The sequence below is a fragment of the Aedes albopictus genome, chromosome 3 (genome assembly GCF_035046485.1).
Source record: "Aedes albopictus strain Foshan chromosome 3, AalbF5, whole genome shotgun sequence".
Lineage (NCBI taxonomy): Eukaryota > Metazoa > Arthropoda > Insecta > Diptera > Culicidae > Aedes > Aedes albopictus.
The window spans coordinates 233,898,907-233,918,660 of record NC_085138.1 but is presented as its reverse complement, the minus strand read 5'-3'; positions in this window follow the sequence as shown (position 1 = coordinate 233,918,660).

Here is a 19,754-nt window from a genome sequence, read left to right as displayed (position 1 = left end):
TCTTATTTTTGTATTTTTTTGTTAGAAGTGAGCGAGCACCCATGAAAACAAAAAGAACGGAATCAATCGGTGCCGTAATCGCTTTTTTCGAATAGGATGAATATGGGAGCGTGAGATTAATGATGGAACACATACCCTATATGGGGTGTATCTCTGGTGATATTTTTTACAAATTCCTTAGCAATGACAACATTTTTGGTGGATGCATGCAAACCGTCCATTAGCCAGACTTTTCTTCAAAGCTTTCTAACAAAATTCATACAAGATTTCTTATGACTTCCTCATCGAAAATGTAATATATTCTTGATACTTTTCTGCCCATATTCGCATAGTCGATGTAACCACCAACGTCTGCTCTGATGGGAAAACACGATGTTATAGATTTTTTTCGGATTTACATATGCACTGACTATTTGAATAAAATAATCTGTCAGTTTCGTGGATTACAGCTACAAAAAGTGAGCCGCAATGATTTTAAGATATTTCATGTAATTTTTCCATATTTAAAACGTGTACGTCAGTTTATGCGACCATTCAGTTGTTTTGATGAATGATTACACGGATAAGTTGACGTAACAACCAGATTGCTATGACCGTTATGTTAGCTATTACGGTACCCGTTTTCTGAACAGGTGTTAGATTTTTTCCGGAATGTCCGTCTTCTTCTTCTTCTTCTTCTTCTATATGGCTCTACGTCCCCACTGAGACTTGGCCTGTCTCGTTTCAACTTAGTGTTCTTTGAGCACTTCCACAGTTATTATTTGAAGGGCTTCCTTTGTCTGCCATTGCATGCATTTGTATATTGTGAGGCAAGTGCAATGATACACCATGCCCAGGGAGTCGAAACAAATTTTCCGACCGGAACGGGAATCGAACCCGGGTCTCCGGCTGAATGTCCGTATTCGAGCGTTAAATACATTTTTTGTTGATAAGCAACAGTCCCGACTCGAAAGAAGATGTACTAACCGTGGTTTCAGAAAAAAAGCTAACACGTCACATTCTGAAAATGTGAACTATCGGATAGTGCGGTCGGGTGTACCATAAAGCATGGGCATCGTAGTAAGATTCACAGTTGGTCGGATTTAAATCAGACCGGACCAACTGTTTTCCAATGATTATGGGAAAATGTCCTGCAAGAAATTGAGATATCAAAGCATGTGCATTATTTCTTGAAATACTATGATTCCTTGGCTTATCTTTACCTGTCCAAAAAATCGCCTAGTCCAATTGGACTTTACGCAGACCAGTTTTCTTATTTCGTTTAATGTGTGCAAAATACCGGAATTACCATTAATTCCCAGGCTCTGCGATGGATCCTAACGGCTTCTTCCAATGCATCTTGCAATTAAGGCAGTCTATGTTGAAAAGGTTCTTTTAAGCCTTATCCAAAATGTGGTGTTGTACGTAACTATTTATTAGGAAATACCTTAGTAATATTTACAATTTTTTGAGATTTACTTGATAAATTGAAACATTAAGTGTCACCCACGGGCCTCATTTATTTTTTCTTATATTCGACAAATTACGAAATGTTACGAAACTAATTTTATTTTAATAACCTTGTACTATTCCTCTACACTAAGTTTTTATAATTAAATTAGTAAACATCAAAAGCTCATACACCCAACGCCTAATCAGATAGATATGGATTTAATTTATCTAAGTTTTGGAGGATGTTTACGACTGGGAAGAAATGTTGAACTGTTGCGGCTTTCTCAGTCTAACAGGATTAAAACGTATATGCCAAACTCCTGACCGTTTCACTTTTGTTAGACTGAAAAGCCACAACAGTTCAGTAGTATTGTTTCAATGATGGGTTTGAAATAAAACGTAAAACTTATAATAGTTTTGCTGTGGAATGATTTTACTCGTGGCTAACCATGAGTTTACTATTTCATTAATCAATCAGGTGCCACAAAAACTCACGTTTCGGGTTTCAATGAGTTTGCTTAGTAAGTAGCTGAAAGGGGGTATGAAGAGTTTATGTCGTAATTCAGAGGAAGCGATAGAGATCTACCACAACCATCCATACAAAAAATATAACTGTTCATAATGAGGTGTTTGGATTCTATACTTAGGAGATTTGACAAACACCCATTTTAGAGTAATTTAAAGTAAGCACGTTAACTGCGAACAATACTCGCCGCTAACCAGGATCACGGCATATGGCGGCGTTGCATGAACTACGAATTGTACCAAGTATGTAAATAAATCGATACAGTATGAACCCAATTTTGTCAGCCCCACAAACTTTTTGCTCTCATTAACTTACGGTCAAACTTTAACTAATTCAATCATGTTCATCACTAAACTACTGCTTGAAAATCTACTTAGATATTTAAGGAGAACAAAAAATGTGTCCCCGAAACAGTCTGACAATATCGGTTAACTGATGCATAATGAAGCGGATAAAACACGGCAGGCTGCGGTGGGCTGGGTACGTAGCTCGTATGCCAGAGAAATGACAAACGTATACCATATTAGCAGAGAACCAGGAGGGAGCCGTTGGCTTCGTGGTAGGGCGCGCAGTTGGCCTTTTAGGTCTTCCTCAACTGCATTTTGCGGCCTTAAGGGGCGACTGGAAGCGATTGATCCAGGACTAAGACCAGTGGAAACGATTACTTCAATCGGCGTAGACTCATTATTACGAGTTGTAGGCTTTCAAGTATCAATTTGTTAAATTATTCGCATGTTGTTGTCAAAGCCTCATAAATGTTTCAGTATCTACATTGCATCCATAAACATAATTGATAATATTCACTATGAAAGTTGTTGATAATGAAAATGATTTTCAGGCATCTGAAATCAAATAATTAGATATCTCAAATATAAATTATATTTATGTCAATAAATTATCCCAATAAATTGTGTTCAATCACGTTTTATGGGGAGGTTTTAGTTTTCTTGTACACAGACGTCAGTATTGCGACCACATGGTGGTTACGTCAAAACGTTCTTTTCAATATACTCACATGTTTTAGAACAAACACATTTTTTTAATAATTGGAGCATATGCTATACATGGTGTAGGATATGTTAAGCTAAAAAAGTTGATTTTGACCTATGTGGCGTTTACGTCACCTATGCGAATATGGGCAGTTTTGGTAGATGGCTTATACTATCTTGGATTGTACTTAGCTGATTGAGTTCCAAAATTGAAGCAATTTCCATGTAAAGGTAATTGTAATGATTACTGACAAGGTGTGTGATTTTTTTTTTGCAGTGCTGTCATGGTAAAATCAGAGCTAGCTAGCCAATGTTTATCGATTTCAGCGCCCCTTCACTGGTACATTCCCATGGATGAATGCCAGGAGGAATCTCTGAAGCTGGAATGCCATATATACAGACTTATCTGTATTATACAGATTTTTGAGCATCCATAGAGATTTCGATTTATAAGAAATACAGATTTATAGCAAGAGGGGCTTTTTTATTTGTGTATGGGATACAGATTTTTCACCCAAATTTTGTATGGAATGCAGATTTTAGAAAAGAGGGAAACAGATTTTTTACAAAATTTTTTGGCATCCCTGTACTGATGGAACCGCTTGAGCAATTCCTGAAGGAACAGCTGAAACAACTTTTGAAAAAAACCAAGGAACAACTTTTGTAGAAATCCCTGGTGAACTTCCTGAAGTAATTCTTGGAGTATTGAACAAGTCTCTAAGGATATTTGCGAAAGTATCGCTGAATAAATTTAAAAAGGAATTTAAAAAAATGTGAAAAAAAAATAAATCAATTACTGAAAGAGTTTCTGTAAATAAAAAGGAATATTTTAGGAATTCATATAGATTTTCTGAAGGAATTCCAGAAGGAATACCAGAATAAACATACAGATTTCTTGAAAAAAAAGACTTGGAAAAATCCTCAAATAAGAATCCTAAACATTTTCTTTTTTGAAGAATCACTAGAATCTATAGAAAAAATCTTAGAGGTACGCATGGAGGAAATCCTTAAAGAATTTCTGAGAAAATACATAGAGAAATACCCGGCGGAATTTCTGGAGAAATCTCTGCGTAAGCTTCTGCAGGAATCTCGGCAAGAATGTTTTCCAGCCTTTCCATTGAAATCCTTATAAGAATCTCTGAGAGAATCTGTAGAAAAATTTCTGAAGGAATCCATGAAGGATTTTCTATGACTTTCTTAAGAAATCTGTAAAGAAATCTCTGGAGGAAAATCTGAAGTAGTAATAGTAATCCTCCACACTTAAATTTATCCTAGAGGCGAATGCCGCATTGCAGTAGCCTCTTAAAAAAAATTATCCAATTCGAAAACAAAACGATCACAACACCGAATGATGCCGTTCTTTTAGTAAACATTCAAGTTCATTTCCAACAGAAAAACACAAAAATAAGAAACAATATAGCTGAACAGATGGAACAGTTCCCTTTGGCATGTAATTCCCCATATAAACCATTTGATATTTAATAAAAGTGGATAAAAAGGATATAATTGCTCTTAAATTTATTAATACTATTAACACTAATAAGAAAGTTAATACACTAAAAATCAGCTAGGCCGCACGCACCGGTTTTGGGTCTAAGGGAAATCATTTTTATGAAAATAACCAAACATCCTATACAAACTACCAGTGTGTCAAATGTAAGGTTTCAATCTAGACTCTAAAGGAAAAGTTCAGAAATCAAGCTAGTACTTGGTTTTGACATTCAAAGCTTGCTTACCGATCAGGCCGAGGTGGCATCTGCTGTACATAGTAAGCAAAGTAAGCACGATTTCCTGCCACGATGCGCCTCTGAATTTCTCTGCTGGTGTCGTTGTCGGCGGTCACCAGTGAGCCCAAGTACACGAATTCTTCAACCGCCTCGATTTCATCACCGTCGATATAAATTCGGGGTGGCGGGTGCGGTGATTCCTCCCTGGAGCCCTTTGTCATCATGTACTTTGTCTTCGACACATTAGTCCTATTCGTCTGGCTTCACTCTTTAGTCGAATGTACGTTTCCGCCATCGTCTCAAATTTTCGAGCAATAATATCAATATTACCAGCGAATCCAAGCAGCTGAACGAACTTCGTGAAAATTGTTCCACTCGTGTTTATCCCCGCTCTCCAAATTACACCCTCTAAAGCTGTTCAACATTGCTTTAGAGGGTGTAATTAGGAGAGCGGGGATAAACACGAGTGGAACAATTTTCACGAAGTTCGTTCAGCTGCTTGGATTCGCTGGTAATATTGATATTATTGCTCGAAAAGCACGAAAGACCTTGCCGTAACCCTCTGCGAGATTCGAAGGGACTCGAGAGTGTCTCTGATACTCGAACTACGCACATCACTCGATCCATCGTCGCCTTGATCAACCGTATCAGTTTATCCGGGAATCCGTATTCGTGCATAATCTGCCATAGCTGTTCTCGATCGATTGTATCATACGCCGATTTGAAATCGATGAACAAGTGATGTGTGGGTACGTTGTATTCGCGGCATTTCTGCAACACCTGGCGAATGGCGAACATCTGGTTCGCGCTGGTCCGTTGTAGCGCGTTCACCCATGAATCCAGCCTGATATTGCCCCACGAACTCTCTTGCAATCGGTGATAGACGGCGGCATAAAATTTGAGAGAGTATCCTGTAGGCAGCGCTCAGTAGTGTGATCGCGCGGTAGTTCCCGCAATCCAACTTGTCGTCCTTTTTGTAGATGGGACACACGATACCTTCCATCCATTCCTCCGGTAATACTTCCTCCTCCCAAATCTTGGTAATAACCCAGTGTAGTGCTCTCACCAGTGCTTCTCCACCGTATTTTAGAAGCTCGCTTGGAAGTTGATCTGCTCCAGCGGCTTTGTTGTTTTTCAACCGGCCAACCTCCTCCTCAATCTCTTGGAGATGGGGCCGGAAGTCTTTCGTCCTGTGCACATACTCCTAGATCTGTTACCACGCTACCTTCGGTACTTGCAACGTCGCCATTGAGGTGCTCATCATTATGCTGCCGCCACCTCTTGACCACCTCACGCACGCTCGTGAGAATATTCCCGTGATTATCTCGGCACATGTCGGTTTGTGGCACAAAGCCTCTGCGCGAGCGGTTCAGCTTCTCGTAGAACTTTCGTGTGTCCTTAGCACGGTACAGCTCTTCCATCGCTTCGCGATCTCGTTCATCCTGCTGGCGCTTCTTCACCCGAAAGACTAAGTTCTGCCTGTTCCGCGCCTGTCTGTAACGTGCCTCATTCGCTCTCGTACGGTGTAGCAGCATTCTCGCCCATGCTGCATTCTTTTCGTTTTTCAACTGTTTACACTCGCCGTCGTACCAGTCGTTTCTGTGGTTCACGAAGCCTAGTGCTGTAGCCGAGGTACTACCTATGGCGGATCGGATGTCCCTCCAGCCAGACATGGGCAAAACACCAAACCGTGCCGCACCGGTGGCGTGTTTGCCCGTAAACACACCACCGTGTGTGTTCATATCACCACCTTCGTTCAGCTTCTACTGATGAACACGCAGTGCGACTGGCGAAACACTCGTGTCGGTGTTATAACTCGAGCCTCAGTTTCGGCTCCGTGTTTCAGTTTTGGTTGGGCACGGAGGCCGAGTGTTTCCGATTGTATGAAACACCAAAGCAGTGAGCTCAGCCACAGTGCGTGGTAGCTTGGCTGCATCAGAGGCACTGAGTCAGAAGGGACGAGAAAGACACAAAAGGAGCCGCCAAGTACTTCACTCTCGTCGTCGACCAAGCATTTGCTAGAGAATGAACGGCACCGAGCGCTTGAACTCGCACGAGTGTTTTGCATAATCGGAAACACTCGGGCTCCGTGTTACCCGAAGCGTCAGACACCGTGCCCAGTGCCTGGCATCGCCACCGACACCGGTGTTGAGCCAGACACGGTGCGTGTTCGCTCTGAGACACGGAGAGCTAGGTGGTGGTTTGGCACCCACGGTGGTGTGTTTGAGCATCGACTCCTCGTGCAGTGCAGTGTTTTGACATCTCTGCCTCCAGCCATCTTCAAGTGTAGCTGCGCCAAGCTGCTCTTCCGTTGGTAGAACCACTGCTAACTGCTGCGCATAGTCTTGAGCCACTTCTACGTTACGAAGTTACTCGATGTTGAGTCGCGGCGTTCGACTTCGACGCGTGGTGATAACTGTCGAAAGTTTTGAGCGCATGCATAGCGCAAGCGACTAAGAAGTGATCCGAATCTATATTCGCACTGCGGTATGTGCAGACATTGGTTATATCCGAGAAGAATTTATCGTCGATTAGAACGTGGTCGATTTGGTTTTCTGTTTGATGGTCGGGTGATCTCCAGGTGGCTTTGTGGATATCTTTGCGGGGGAAGAAGGTGCTTCGGACTACCATACCACGGGAGGCTTCAAAGTTTACGCATCGCTGGCCGTTATCATTCGATACGGCGTGCAGGCTGTTTCGCCCGATTAGCGGTCTGTACATTTACTCCCTTCCTACCTGCGCGTTCATGTCGCCGACAACGATTTTCACGTCACGCGACGAGCAACCATGTTTGCTTCAACTTCGCGTAGAACGCTTCGTTCTCGTCATCAGGTCTCCCTTCGTGTGGGCAGGCACATTGATGATGCTGTAGTTAAAGAAACGGCCCTGAACTCTTAACATGCACATCCTTGCGTTGATCGGCTGCCACCGGATCACACGTTGTCGCATCTTGCCCAACACTATAAATCCTGTTCCAAGTTCATTGGTGGTGCCACAGCTTTGGTAGAAGGTAGCCGCTCGCTGCCCGCTTTTCCACACTTTCTGTCCAGTCCAACAGAGTTCTTGCAACGCCACGATGTCGAAGTTGCGGGGATGTAGTTCGTCGTAAATTATCCTGTCACATCCTGCGAAACCTAGTGACTTGCAATTCCATGTTCCAAGTTTCCAATCCTAGTCCTTATTTCGTCGCGTGGGTCTTTGCCGATTGTATCGAGTCGTATTTTCTCCTATGTTACTCGTAATGGTGATTTTTACAGCCACCCTTGGCCTACGCCAACACTCCTGTCTCGCCGGAGGGCCATCGTGCCAGTTCTGTTGAACGTCCCAACCAACACTGGGACGACCACGCTGATGGGGCTACCACCTTGGATCTAGCTGGGCGTGGTGCAACGTTTCTTACTCAGCCGCTGGATGCCAGAACAGACGCTGTTTGAGCCGCACCTCCTTGGTGAACAGACGCTCGGGTCGTACCTCCCCAATCTAGCTGAAGTCAGAAGGACAACAGTACCCAGGCTGCACTACCAGCTAAGCACACAACTCTTAGCTGGCGGTCTTTGTCATCGCTTGACCCGTGGAAGTATGAGGTAGGAACTTGTAAGGACCAGAGCTATGTTGGACGCTCTCCTTATCGACTCACCGTTTTGCAGCCCACTCACTTTCCTAAACATACACGAGAAACAGAAAGATAGAAGAGGAGGCAGCTTGCCTCATCTTTCATCCCGCTCTTTCTAAAAAGCTGAGGAGCATGCATGCATCCTTGCACAAGGGTTTCGGGTGAACAATCCAGCTCATTCGGATCTCGCCGGGGTTGCAGCGAGGATACGGGCTCTCATGTCTACTCTACTCAACTTCACCAAAGAAGGTATATCACGACGAGCCGGGGTACGTTTTTTGCGAAACTCGATCAATGCTTTGCGGACGACATTGGAACTGTTCACTTAAAAACTTTTTTCCTCGACTTTCCGTGCCTTCTTCAAAAAGAATGTTTAACAACAACCCTGCAAAATTTATGTTCGGTTGGTATGTACATAAAGCCAAGGAGCGCTCGCAGTGGTCCATCTTACCGTGGATCAGAAGATCTGGCGAGCATCTGGTGTGAAAGAGGATGGAGAGCTACAACTGCCAACCAAGTACTGTAGCCTTACTGTTGCTTATGTGTAAACATGAATGTGATATGGAATATATAAATATAAGTTTGTATATTATTCATGAAACCTTAAAACTTCAATCGAATTTTCATTTTTGTTTATAATTTTTATGTAAAGGATGGACTAACCTAATAAAATATCATCTATTCTAGATAGTATACATTAATACAATCAAGATTCATAAATCATACAATTCCATCTAACCAGATACTTAGAACCATGCTGGGGAACTTATGATAAGAAAGCACAGTGTAGGTATGTTTGTTGACTGACAAACTGAATATTATATCAGAAAAAAAATCCACATGATTTTTTTTTATTTACATATTATTCCGGGAATTTCTGCTGATTCTGATTTATCTCAACAGGGGTCTGCAGTTAGTTATGTAGATAAGGCTATGGATCACTAATCCGGAGACGGCGGGTTCGATTCCCGTCCCGGCCGAGAGCTTTACTCGACTGCCCTGGGCATAATGTATCATTGTACTTGCCTCACAATATACAAATTCATGCAATGGCAGTCAAGGAAAGTCCTTCAATTAATAATTGTGGAAGTGCTCAAAGAACACTAAGTTGACAAGAGGATGGACAAATTCCAGTGGGAAGAAAAACAAAATCTCATCAGATGTAAAATTAACAATCCAACAAATTCACATTTTATTCACGCGAGTTACCGTTCTGGATGATGTCATTTCGAAGTTGACCGTGAATTTGTTGGAACATAGATTTTGGGCTATTCAATGTGGGCTTGATGGATCTTTTATGTTAGCACCTAGGTGTCAAACAGAATCGTTTGAGTGTAAGCATTATTTAGCACATCTTTATGACATATCCATATTTGTTATCGCCCGGTTATAACGTCAAGTCAACTAGCAAAAAAAAAAAAGTGCCCATGTGACCATAGTTTATGCGCAGCTGTTCTCTCTCTTTCACTTTTGCTTACATAAACGTGCAAACGAGATTTGAAATGACAAATCTGCATAAGCTGTTGAGTAACATTCAATAAAATGTTTTATTCAGTTTTGTCAGGGTCTGGCGTAGGTAAAATGTGTATATTTACTACTTTCCCTCAATTTAACCCGTAACGTGGGTAGATCACCTTAGAAGGGTGCCTTGCGGTTTAAGATCTACCGAATGAAATTTTGATTTTGGTATTAATGTTACTGCTAATGACCATTTTATTTCAGCAGGATATAGGTAAATTTATCGCATGATACAAATAATATTCTAAAAATTTAAAAGTGTGACGAGCGTGTCACTAATATGTAGTTTATTTGATTTGTATTTGTAAATAGAATCAGATATTATTCTTCATCTACCCGACCCCCGACAACTCATTTTCAAAATGCTGGCATTTCGTCAATTTTCATCCGATTTTTTTTTTGAAGTCCCCCTCAATTGATCATAAATTGGTGCGGGTTTAGTACACTTAAGTGGCCATGTGATGTCCGGAACCATTCCGGGGATATTCCGTATTATACTGTGGTCAGAGAGGAGGGGATGCCAAATGGCTAAAAGTGATTATTTCGTGTGTTATTGTGTTTGGGAGGCCCCCGCGGAACCTGTTCCAGATGTTCCGGAGCGTTCATATCAGTTGACACATACTTCTGTTTTTTTTCTGCCCCATGCTCTCGAAATCATGAAGATTGATACATCGCACGACATGTTTCGGTTGCAAACCAGAAATGTCCCCGATGACGCCCCCCTTGGAACCTGTGCTAGATGTTCCGGGGTGGCCAATGGCTATACTAGTTGGTACAGCCTTCAGTCTATCGTTTCTGACTCAGTCATTCGAAATCATGAAGATTGATATATCGCACGGCATGTTTAAGTTGAAAACCAGAAGTGTCCCCAAAGAGGCCCCGTGGAACCTGTCATGGTGATCTGGATGGGTCAACTTATTCAAATCTGGTTATCGCAGTTGTGTTTCAATGTTCTCAACAAAAATTCAAACACAACACACGAAATAAATACTATTAGACAACCATCTGACCCCAGTACAATCCGGAGTATCCACGGAATGGTTCCGGATATTGCATGGTCCCTCGAGTATAACAAATTTGTACCAAATTATGATCGATTGAGGGCGACTTAAAAAAAAATCGGATGAAAATATACGAAATGCCAGCATCTTCGAAATGAGTTGTCGGGGGTCGGGACGTAATAGTTAATGAAAACGCTAAATTTGTTGTTTCTTTTTAATTTTTGAAAGATTAAAACAGCAGAAATATACACTGCTATCAGTATATCGTCGGTTTCTTGCAATAGAGGCACAACTCAAAAAATGTGAATTTTTAGAATTAGCGTTTGAATGTTGGGAATGATGAAGCACCTTCTACCAGTTCACTTATTTCACTCATCATTTGACAAAAGTGAACGAATTTTGACGGTTGTATCCTAGAAAGGGACAGGAAGACTATCTGTTTTATGAATTTGGGTGACTTTTTTTTTTAACGGCTGTTGAAAAGTCGACTTGTACCTTTATTGCAGAAAATTGATAAAGATGACGAAAGCTCTCGTTTCTCAACGAATTTCCGAACGGGTCTTTGTGAGATGAAAGTTTACATATTTTGTCATCATTCACCATCAAAATTATAAAAAATGACAAATTTTAAGTCGTGCCCTTATTGCAGGAAACCGACGATATACGCCATACCTCACAGTTTACATAGGGTGCCTGTACCAGTTATCGCACTACCTAAGGAAAACTACTTCTACAAAAATAAGAAGAAGACCAACGAATTTCGTCGATATGTCAAATGACAGATTTGTTTTCATACTTTACAGGAAAAATATAAAATCTGAGCCAAACCCACTTTTACTATTTATTACGGAGTGTGCCAATGCCCTGTACCAGTTATGGACATATTTTTTTTAATTTCGGTTTCACTTCGCATTATTTACATGTATTCCTTATGGGATTTGCCATAACTGGTACACTATGGCGAAATAGGGTGCAAGGAAGCCGAAATTTTAAGGAAAATGATTTACATATTTTTTCTTGTTGATTTGCATAGTTTAAGGTTGAAAATCAACTATGGCGAATTTGAGGTACTATAGCCATAACTGGTACACTGAGCCTATGTGTTTACAAAGTGGAAAATATCGGCTGTCTTGACAAGTAAGGAAATGAATTCAGAAGGAAGTAATTTTTCACTTACCTATGAACTTTGATGCCACCGTCTTCACACTAACGATGATCGCACCGTCACTAATTAAAATATATTTTGTTCAAATGTTTCCGCTCCATGAGCCATGACACCCAGTAGGACTGTAGACGTAGCAACTAGTATGAGATTAACCATGAGACAGTCGCGAAAAAGTCCAACGAATTGATTTAATAGCTCACTAATTAGATGTGATCATGTTGAAGGAAAATGATAAATTTTAACCAAATACTGTTCTTTTAGTTTAAATGAAACATTTGGTTTTCGAAATCCCAACATTAGCAGAGATTAGGCTGGGTCAAGTTCTATAATAGAATTAGAAATATAAACTGTATCACATCAATTCGGATCATAGAGTTTTCTATCGACTGACACTGGTTCAGAGTCCCACACACTCAGTTGAGCTCGGCTAATTTTCATTCTTTTGCCGAGATTTGCACAGCCGAGCACTCAGCATTCAGCAATCGCAATTTATTTATTTATTTATTTTTATTTCGTCAACCGACGTAGACTAGTACATTATACATATACATATTTCTTTTTTCTTAGTAATATTTCAACTGAGATATCAGCAAAAAGTCAAGTTTATTGATAGCAGCTCCCATGGGTACCGCTATCAGCAAACATGAAACGTCAAGTAGTTAGCCGAGATTTCAGCAAATGAGCTTTAACCGAGATTAACACAGCTGATCTCGGCATCCTGTTTTAAGTGTGCATGATTCTAACGGACCCGGATGTCTGATTATCGACGAATGGCAGCTCAAAATGGAAAAACTTGGAAGCAAATTGATGAAATACTAGAAATCTGGAGCAACATTTGAAAAGGGCCCAAGAGGCCTTGTGTTTTTTTTTCCTCAAATGCTCCGTAGGGTCTAACAGTAGCCCGCCCACGAAAATGAACACCGTTATCCGAAAGATCGATGACTACTGTCTCTGATAACAGTCTTAGTTTGTGTGAATAAGCTGATGGGAACTCAGGAGCGACGTGTGAAGTCATTGTTTACCAATGCTTCTATGCCCTTTTCAAATGTTGCTCCAGGACATGTTCAGGGCCGTGAAGGTTCAGATGCAGTCTGGAGAATTTGTTTAATGAGTCGGAATTTGTTTATAATTCAAGGTGGGATGACAATAAATAAATAAAATTTATTGACGCATATGCTAAATCCTTCAAAGACAAGGACTACTGGTTAATGGATTGACGTTATTTTAATCCACAAGCATGATTATAGGTATTGTTTACATATGCAAGATTTCTTGTGATGGCAGTCTACCTACGTAAGGAGCTGTGACGCTCGTCACATGTATGCTAAGTATGATTGATTGAAATTTATTTGCAAGTCGAAGAGGGACATTTTCTGTTGAATGAAGTAATTTATACAAGTGTGGAGCAATCTAATCATTAAGGCTCAAGTAACCATCATTCAATCATCAGCAATCATCAACTATTAAAAAGCAGTTTTTTCGCTCAAATTCACAAAGCCACGATTGAAAATTATTTCACTGTTATTTAGATGGTAAATAGCGAAAAAACTGCATTGAGTTTTTTAATACGGATGCTGGTTAGTTTCCTCTTAATGCATGCCAAAAATCACATAGGGATTAGGGATACAATTCATAGCAAAAGCATGGTGCTGCTGATATAACAAAATCATGATCCGTCGGATCAGTAATTGGTAGTATTTAAATAACTTTATAAGTAGTATAAGAAACTATCATTCATTTATCAAGTATTCAAAATTAGTTTTTCTGTTCCAATTCACAAAGCTTCTATTGAAAACTCTAATAAGGAATGTTAATCAATTTACTTTCCAAAATCAATCAGTTTTTTTTATATTCATTGATACAAATTCGTAATGATCGGATTCCAGAAAATTTGACCGGATACGTTTGTCACTAGAAGAATCACTGGCAGCCAAAGTCGTTAATCACTTAAATCACGCTAGAGTAGCTTTTGTACGGATCATTTTGCCGGATTCAACGCAGCCACTGTAGTCCACCACGAACAAACTTGTGTTTTGCTTTTTCGGCTATCTCCGAATCTGACAGTTCTGAACATCGATTCGTTCAACCTTTACTCAAAAATGAGTTACCAATTGCGGATTAAGAGAGTTCGACTGTTGCAATCTATAGAGCTACTAATTCAGCACTGCAGTCTTGGGAAATTAAAACGAAAGTTTTAGATTTTTCTCATCGTTTCGACTCGTGTTAGAGTCTTCTTCAGGATTAGATCTTCTTCTAACATGAGTCGAAACGTTGGGAAAAATCTAAAACTTTCGTTTTAATTTCCCAAGACTGCAGTGCTGAATTAGTAGCTCTATAGATTGCAACAGTCGAACTCTCTTAATCCGCTATTTGTAACTCATTTTTTAGTAAAGGTTGAACGAATCGATGTTTAGAAGTGTCAGATTCGGAGATAGCCGAAAAAGCAAAACACAAGTTTTTTCGTGGCGGACTACAGCGGCTGCGTTGAATCTGGCAAAATGATCCGTACAAAAGCTACTCTAGTGTGATTTAAGATGAATATATAACGAAGCCACACCTCAAATTTTCAAGAGCACAAATCTGAGGAATCAAAAGACGGATTGTGCTGAAAAGTTGATCGATTGGTGACCAATCGATCAACTTTTCAGCGCGAACCAACTCTCGGTTCTTCAGATTTGTACTTTTGAAAATTCGAAGTGTGGCTTCGTTATATAGGGTATTGTACCATTTGGGCAGGTGTACCTATTTTGGGCACTTGTCGCTATAATTAAGTCAATTTCAAACCGATTGATTTGAAGTTTTGTACAGAGCTAGATATTGTACGTGCCTAACTCTGGACAAAATTTCAAATCAATCGCTTAGAAATTGACTCACTTATAGCGGCAAGTGCCCAAAATAGGTACACCTGCCCAAATGGTACAAGACCCTATTCACGAAGGTAAAAATATAACGAACATACATATGTTTCTAATTCTTTGAGCGTTTGACCCACTTTGACTGCACACTTTTATCGATATTAGTTAATCAATAAAATCAATTTTATCAATATCGTCCACATAGCCGACCCAGACAACCAGTAATCGTATAAGATGTAGCATAAGATGATAAAGTGGAGTCCATATACTTGCATGCCTCCATTTAGGCGCATGTAAAATGTACGCATATCGCCTCCACTTTAATATCTTATGCAACATCTTATACGATCACTGATTTACTGGGGAGGAACATATGCAATCGTGTGATCATAATGCCATTTCTCTACAGCGCAGTTTCTCTAATCAATCCTTCAAATACAACAGCGGATGTGAAAATTTTTGAAAATTTTTCACCCTGATTCAATCCATCCAAGGTCACAAGCGAGGTAGACACTTCGTTTGTGATGCAGGCACTATTTTTTGATTCATACGAAGTAGCGCATATTAGCCTAATTAATAATTATTTTCGCCAGAAAGCCGCGTTCTGCAATTTGACAAGGCTCAAGTATTTTTACTGAATCATTCGCTGGCTTGAATGAAAAAAAAAAACAAGCAATTGATGAGTCTGCAAATGATTGCACCGTTGGCGTTGATCGGTCTTCTCTAAAACCAGCATGGTACTCGTCTGTGATGCCCTCCAGTACTGTTGAACATGAGTAAAATAAAAAATAATGCCTCTGTAGTTAGCGAATTCTAGTCTTTAATGCTTTTTTGTAGTTTGGGCTTGTAAAAAACAAGCGGTAAAACAGATACTACAAATAAAACTACACGAAGTAAGCTACCACATTTATTAGACGACCCATAATACTATGTGAAGTACAGGGGATAGACAAAAAGATCGATACAGGCAAAATTTTTCCTTCTCAAAAATTTTTCAAATAGCTGTAAGTTTTCGAAAAAGGCATCAAATATTCTCAAATTTTTACTGTAAGTTGATCAACTAGTTGTGTATCAGTGGACAAAATTTGGAAAATATTGGACAATTCTACACTAAGTTATAAAGATTCTAGAAAAAGGTAAAATTATCCGATAGCCAACTTTGAGCTGTTATACCTCCGGATTCAATGAACCGAATGCAATGAAATTTTGACCATTTATGACTTATATAATGAGCTTCGAAAAACTTTTGACTCAACTTAAAATTCTTAACACGCAAGAAAATTATAACGATTTGATTATTTTTCTGATAAAACACCAAATTTTCTTAAATTTCAACATCGTTTCAAAATTCAAGATGCTACTTATAGTTCATTTAAATTCCCTCTAATTGTCTTGAATACAAATATGTTTCGAAAGAAAGTTACAACATAGCCGGCAATTCATTGAAAAAGTAATGAGATGCTTATTAAAAATAAACCTTTTTACTAAAACATCATAAAATTAATGAAACCGCTATAACCTTTTCACTTGTTAATAATTTCAAGTTGAGTCAAACGTTTTCAGAGCTCATTATGTAAGTCATAAATGGACAAAATTTCATTGCAGTTGGTCCATTGAATCCGGAGATATAACAGCTCGAAGTTGGCTATCGGATAATTCTACCTTTTTCTAAAATATTTATAACTTCGTGCAGAATAGTCCGATCTTTTTCAAATTTTGTCCACTAATACACAACTAGTTGATACACTTACAGTGAAAATTTGAGAATATTTGATGCACTTTAAGTAAAGTTACAGCTAATTGGACATTTTTTGAAAAGTGAAAATTTCGCCTGTCCCGATCATTTTGTCTATCCCCTGTACAATGCAAAAAAAAACGTACATGATGAGTTGACAAACTAACCTCAATCATCCCCAGCTCGACGTGCCCACAATCGCTGTGTGGCTGCTTGCTAACAGTTGTAAATAGAGACCAAATCGATTGAAGTTGAATGCACGCTAGGCAGCATCCATTTTTTACGCAACGCTAAAATCGACATTTTTCCTCGTTCATCTACAACATTCAACAGAAACATTTGATGTCATCGAACACAATGGTTCATTTATTGATTGAGTAACTTTTTAGAAGACTTCTACCTTGCTAAAGAATATGCAACATATCGGCAGAATTATTTATATGCAAAAAAAATGGTTCGTCTTAATTCTCGGAACTGCCTTCAGTTCCTTCGAATTGATAATTTATTTGCGACACCTTTCACTCTGATTCTTGTCATCGTTACATCGAGATGTTGTTTCCCTTTGTTTTCAAGTACACTTTATGCTTCATAATGCTTATGAGTACAGCTGGTTCGTATACTTGACACTTCAATCAACCAGCAGTAATGACGTCAAACAAACGCACCTTGAATCTGATTTTTCGGATTCATTTTACGAACACTTATGTTTGACGTCATTGAGATGCGTGCTTTCGTATATTTTACAATTGTAGTCGATCTGTTGCAATATGATGGGATGGATTGATCACCTATAGCAAGAAAACTTCTTTCGAACTTGAAATTGAACATGTTTAACCAAATAAACCTTTATACAAGGGCGTAGCCAGCTTTTTGGTCAGGGGGAGGGGCAAGCTCCCTTTGCAAATTTGTACCTACTAGCTTTTATAACTAAACGCGATAAAATTGATTATAATAACATTATATTCTAAAGCATTATTTAACTCGTCAAAAGTCACGCTGTTGTATTTTGTACAATACGTTACAAAAAGATCGCCTGTTCTACATAAATCAACGTGGTGCTGGTAGCGGTAATAAACTTCTGGAAGATTAAGGATTTTTATATACTCGTGCATTATTTTCTGTGATTTTTTTTTTGTTAATGTCAACAAAACATTCATAACATTCATTCTTTTGGAAATAATGAACTCTTTGAGGACTAATCTGAAATTACCTGGTTCCTGTATGTGTACTTATTAAAATATCTTCCAATACTATTCGCTGGAGGAATTTCTCCAGAAATTTTCGAAATAATTAAAAAAAATCATCAGATAATCTTGGAGAAGTTCTTGGGTACAAAGATGAAAAGATAATTAAAGGATTTCTGAAATTTCCGAAGAAACTCCTGTATGAAATTTTGAAGAGAACCTGAGAAGAGTTCCTGAAGAAATCACTTGAGGAATTCCTGGAGCAATCCCAGGAAAAAATCCCGGAGCAATCCCTGGAAGACTTTCTGGATAAATTTCTGAAGAAACACGTGAATGAATCCCTGGGGCATTTCCTACAGGAATGCCTCGAGGAAGCCCTGTAGAATTCCCTGGAGAAATACCTGGAAGAACTTCTGAAAGTACACCTGGAGAAATTACTGGATAAATTACGGGAGAAATAACTAGAGAAAATCCTAGAGGAATTCTGGGAGGATTCCACAGAAAAAAATCAGAAGAAATCTTTTGAGGAATTCCTAGAGGAAATCTTAGAGAAATTTCTGAAGAAATCCCTTAACCTTCTTCGGGCATTATAAAAAAGTTACGAATAATGCATTGGGGTCATTATGACCCAGTAAATCAAACTCTTATGGAATGATGATTTTTTCACCAATTCAAATGACCAAAGTCTTATATGATAGATAATTTCGTCAAGAATGTGTTGATATGTTGAAATAGTGGTTCCGGGAACATTGGCCACCAGGAATCTGCTACACAGGGCACCATGTCGGACATGTGGGATAGCACTACATTTTGCCAGAAGTTGTGGAATATCTCGCGTTCTGGACCACCTAGAAGGATACTGTCTTCGGCAAAGTTTCTCAGAAGACTAAGAGCTTTCACATAGGAAACAATTTAGTTCGAGAATCACTCACTGCGTGGCGCTAGTGTTCCTATGAGCTTCCAGTTCAGTCTGAACGTCGTATATCTCGTGTTCTGGACCACCTAGAAGGATACTGTCTTCGGCAAAGTTGCTCAGAAGACTAAGAGCTTTCACATAGGAAACAATTTAGTTCGAGAATCTCTCACTGCGTGGCGCTAGTGTTCTTAGGAGTTTCCAATTCTGTCTGAACGTCGTATATCTCGTGTTCTGGACCACTTAGAAGGATACTGTCTTCGGCAAAGTTGCTCAGAAGACTAAAAGCTTTCACATAGGAAACAATTTAGTTCGAGAATCACTCACTGCGTGGCGCTAGTGTTGCTATGAGCTTCCAGTTCAGTCTGAACGTCGTATATCTCGTGTTCTGGACCACCTAGAAGGATACTATCTTCGGCAAAGTTGCTCAGAAGACTAAGAGCTTTCACATAGGAAACAATTTAGTTCGAGAATCACTCACTGCGTGGCGCTAGTGTTCTTAGGAGCTTCCAGTCCAGTCTGAACGTCGAATATCTCGTGTTCTGGACCACTTAGAAGGATACTGACTTCGGCAAAGTTGCTCAGTAGACTAAGAGCTTTCACATAGGAAACAATTTAGTTCGAGAATCACTCACTGCGTGGTGCTAGTGTTCTTAGGGGTTTCCAGCCCAGTCTGAACGTCGTATACCTCGTGTTCTGGACCACCTAGAAGGATACTGTCTTCGGCAAAGTTGCTCAGTAGACTAAGAGCTTTCACATAGGAAACAATTTAGTTCGAGAATCACTCACTGCGTGGCGCTAGTGTTCCTATGAGCTTCCAGTTCAGTCTGAACGTCATATATCTCGTGTTCTGGACCACCTAGAAGGATACTGTCTTCGGCAAAGTTTCTCAGAAGACTAAGAGCTTTCACATAGGAAACAATTTAGTTCGAGAATCACTCACTGCGTGGCGCTAGTGTTCCTATGAGCTTCAGGTTCAGTCTGAACGTTATGTATCTCGTGTTCTGGACTACCTAGAAGGATACTGTCTTCGGCATAGTTTCTCAGAAGACTAAGAGCTTTCACATAGGAAACAATTTAGTTCGAGAATCACTCAC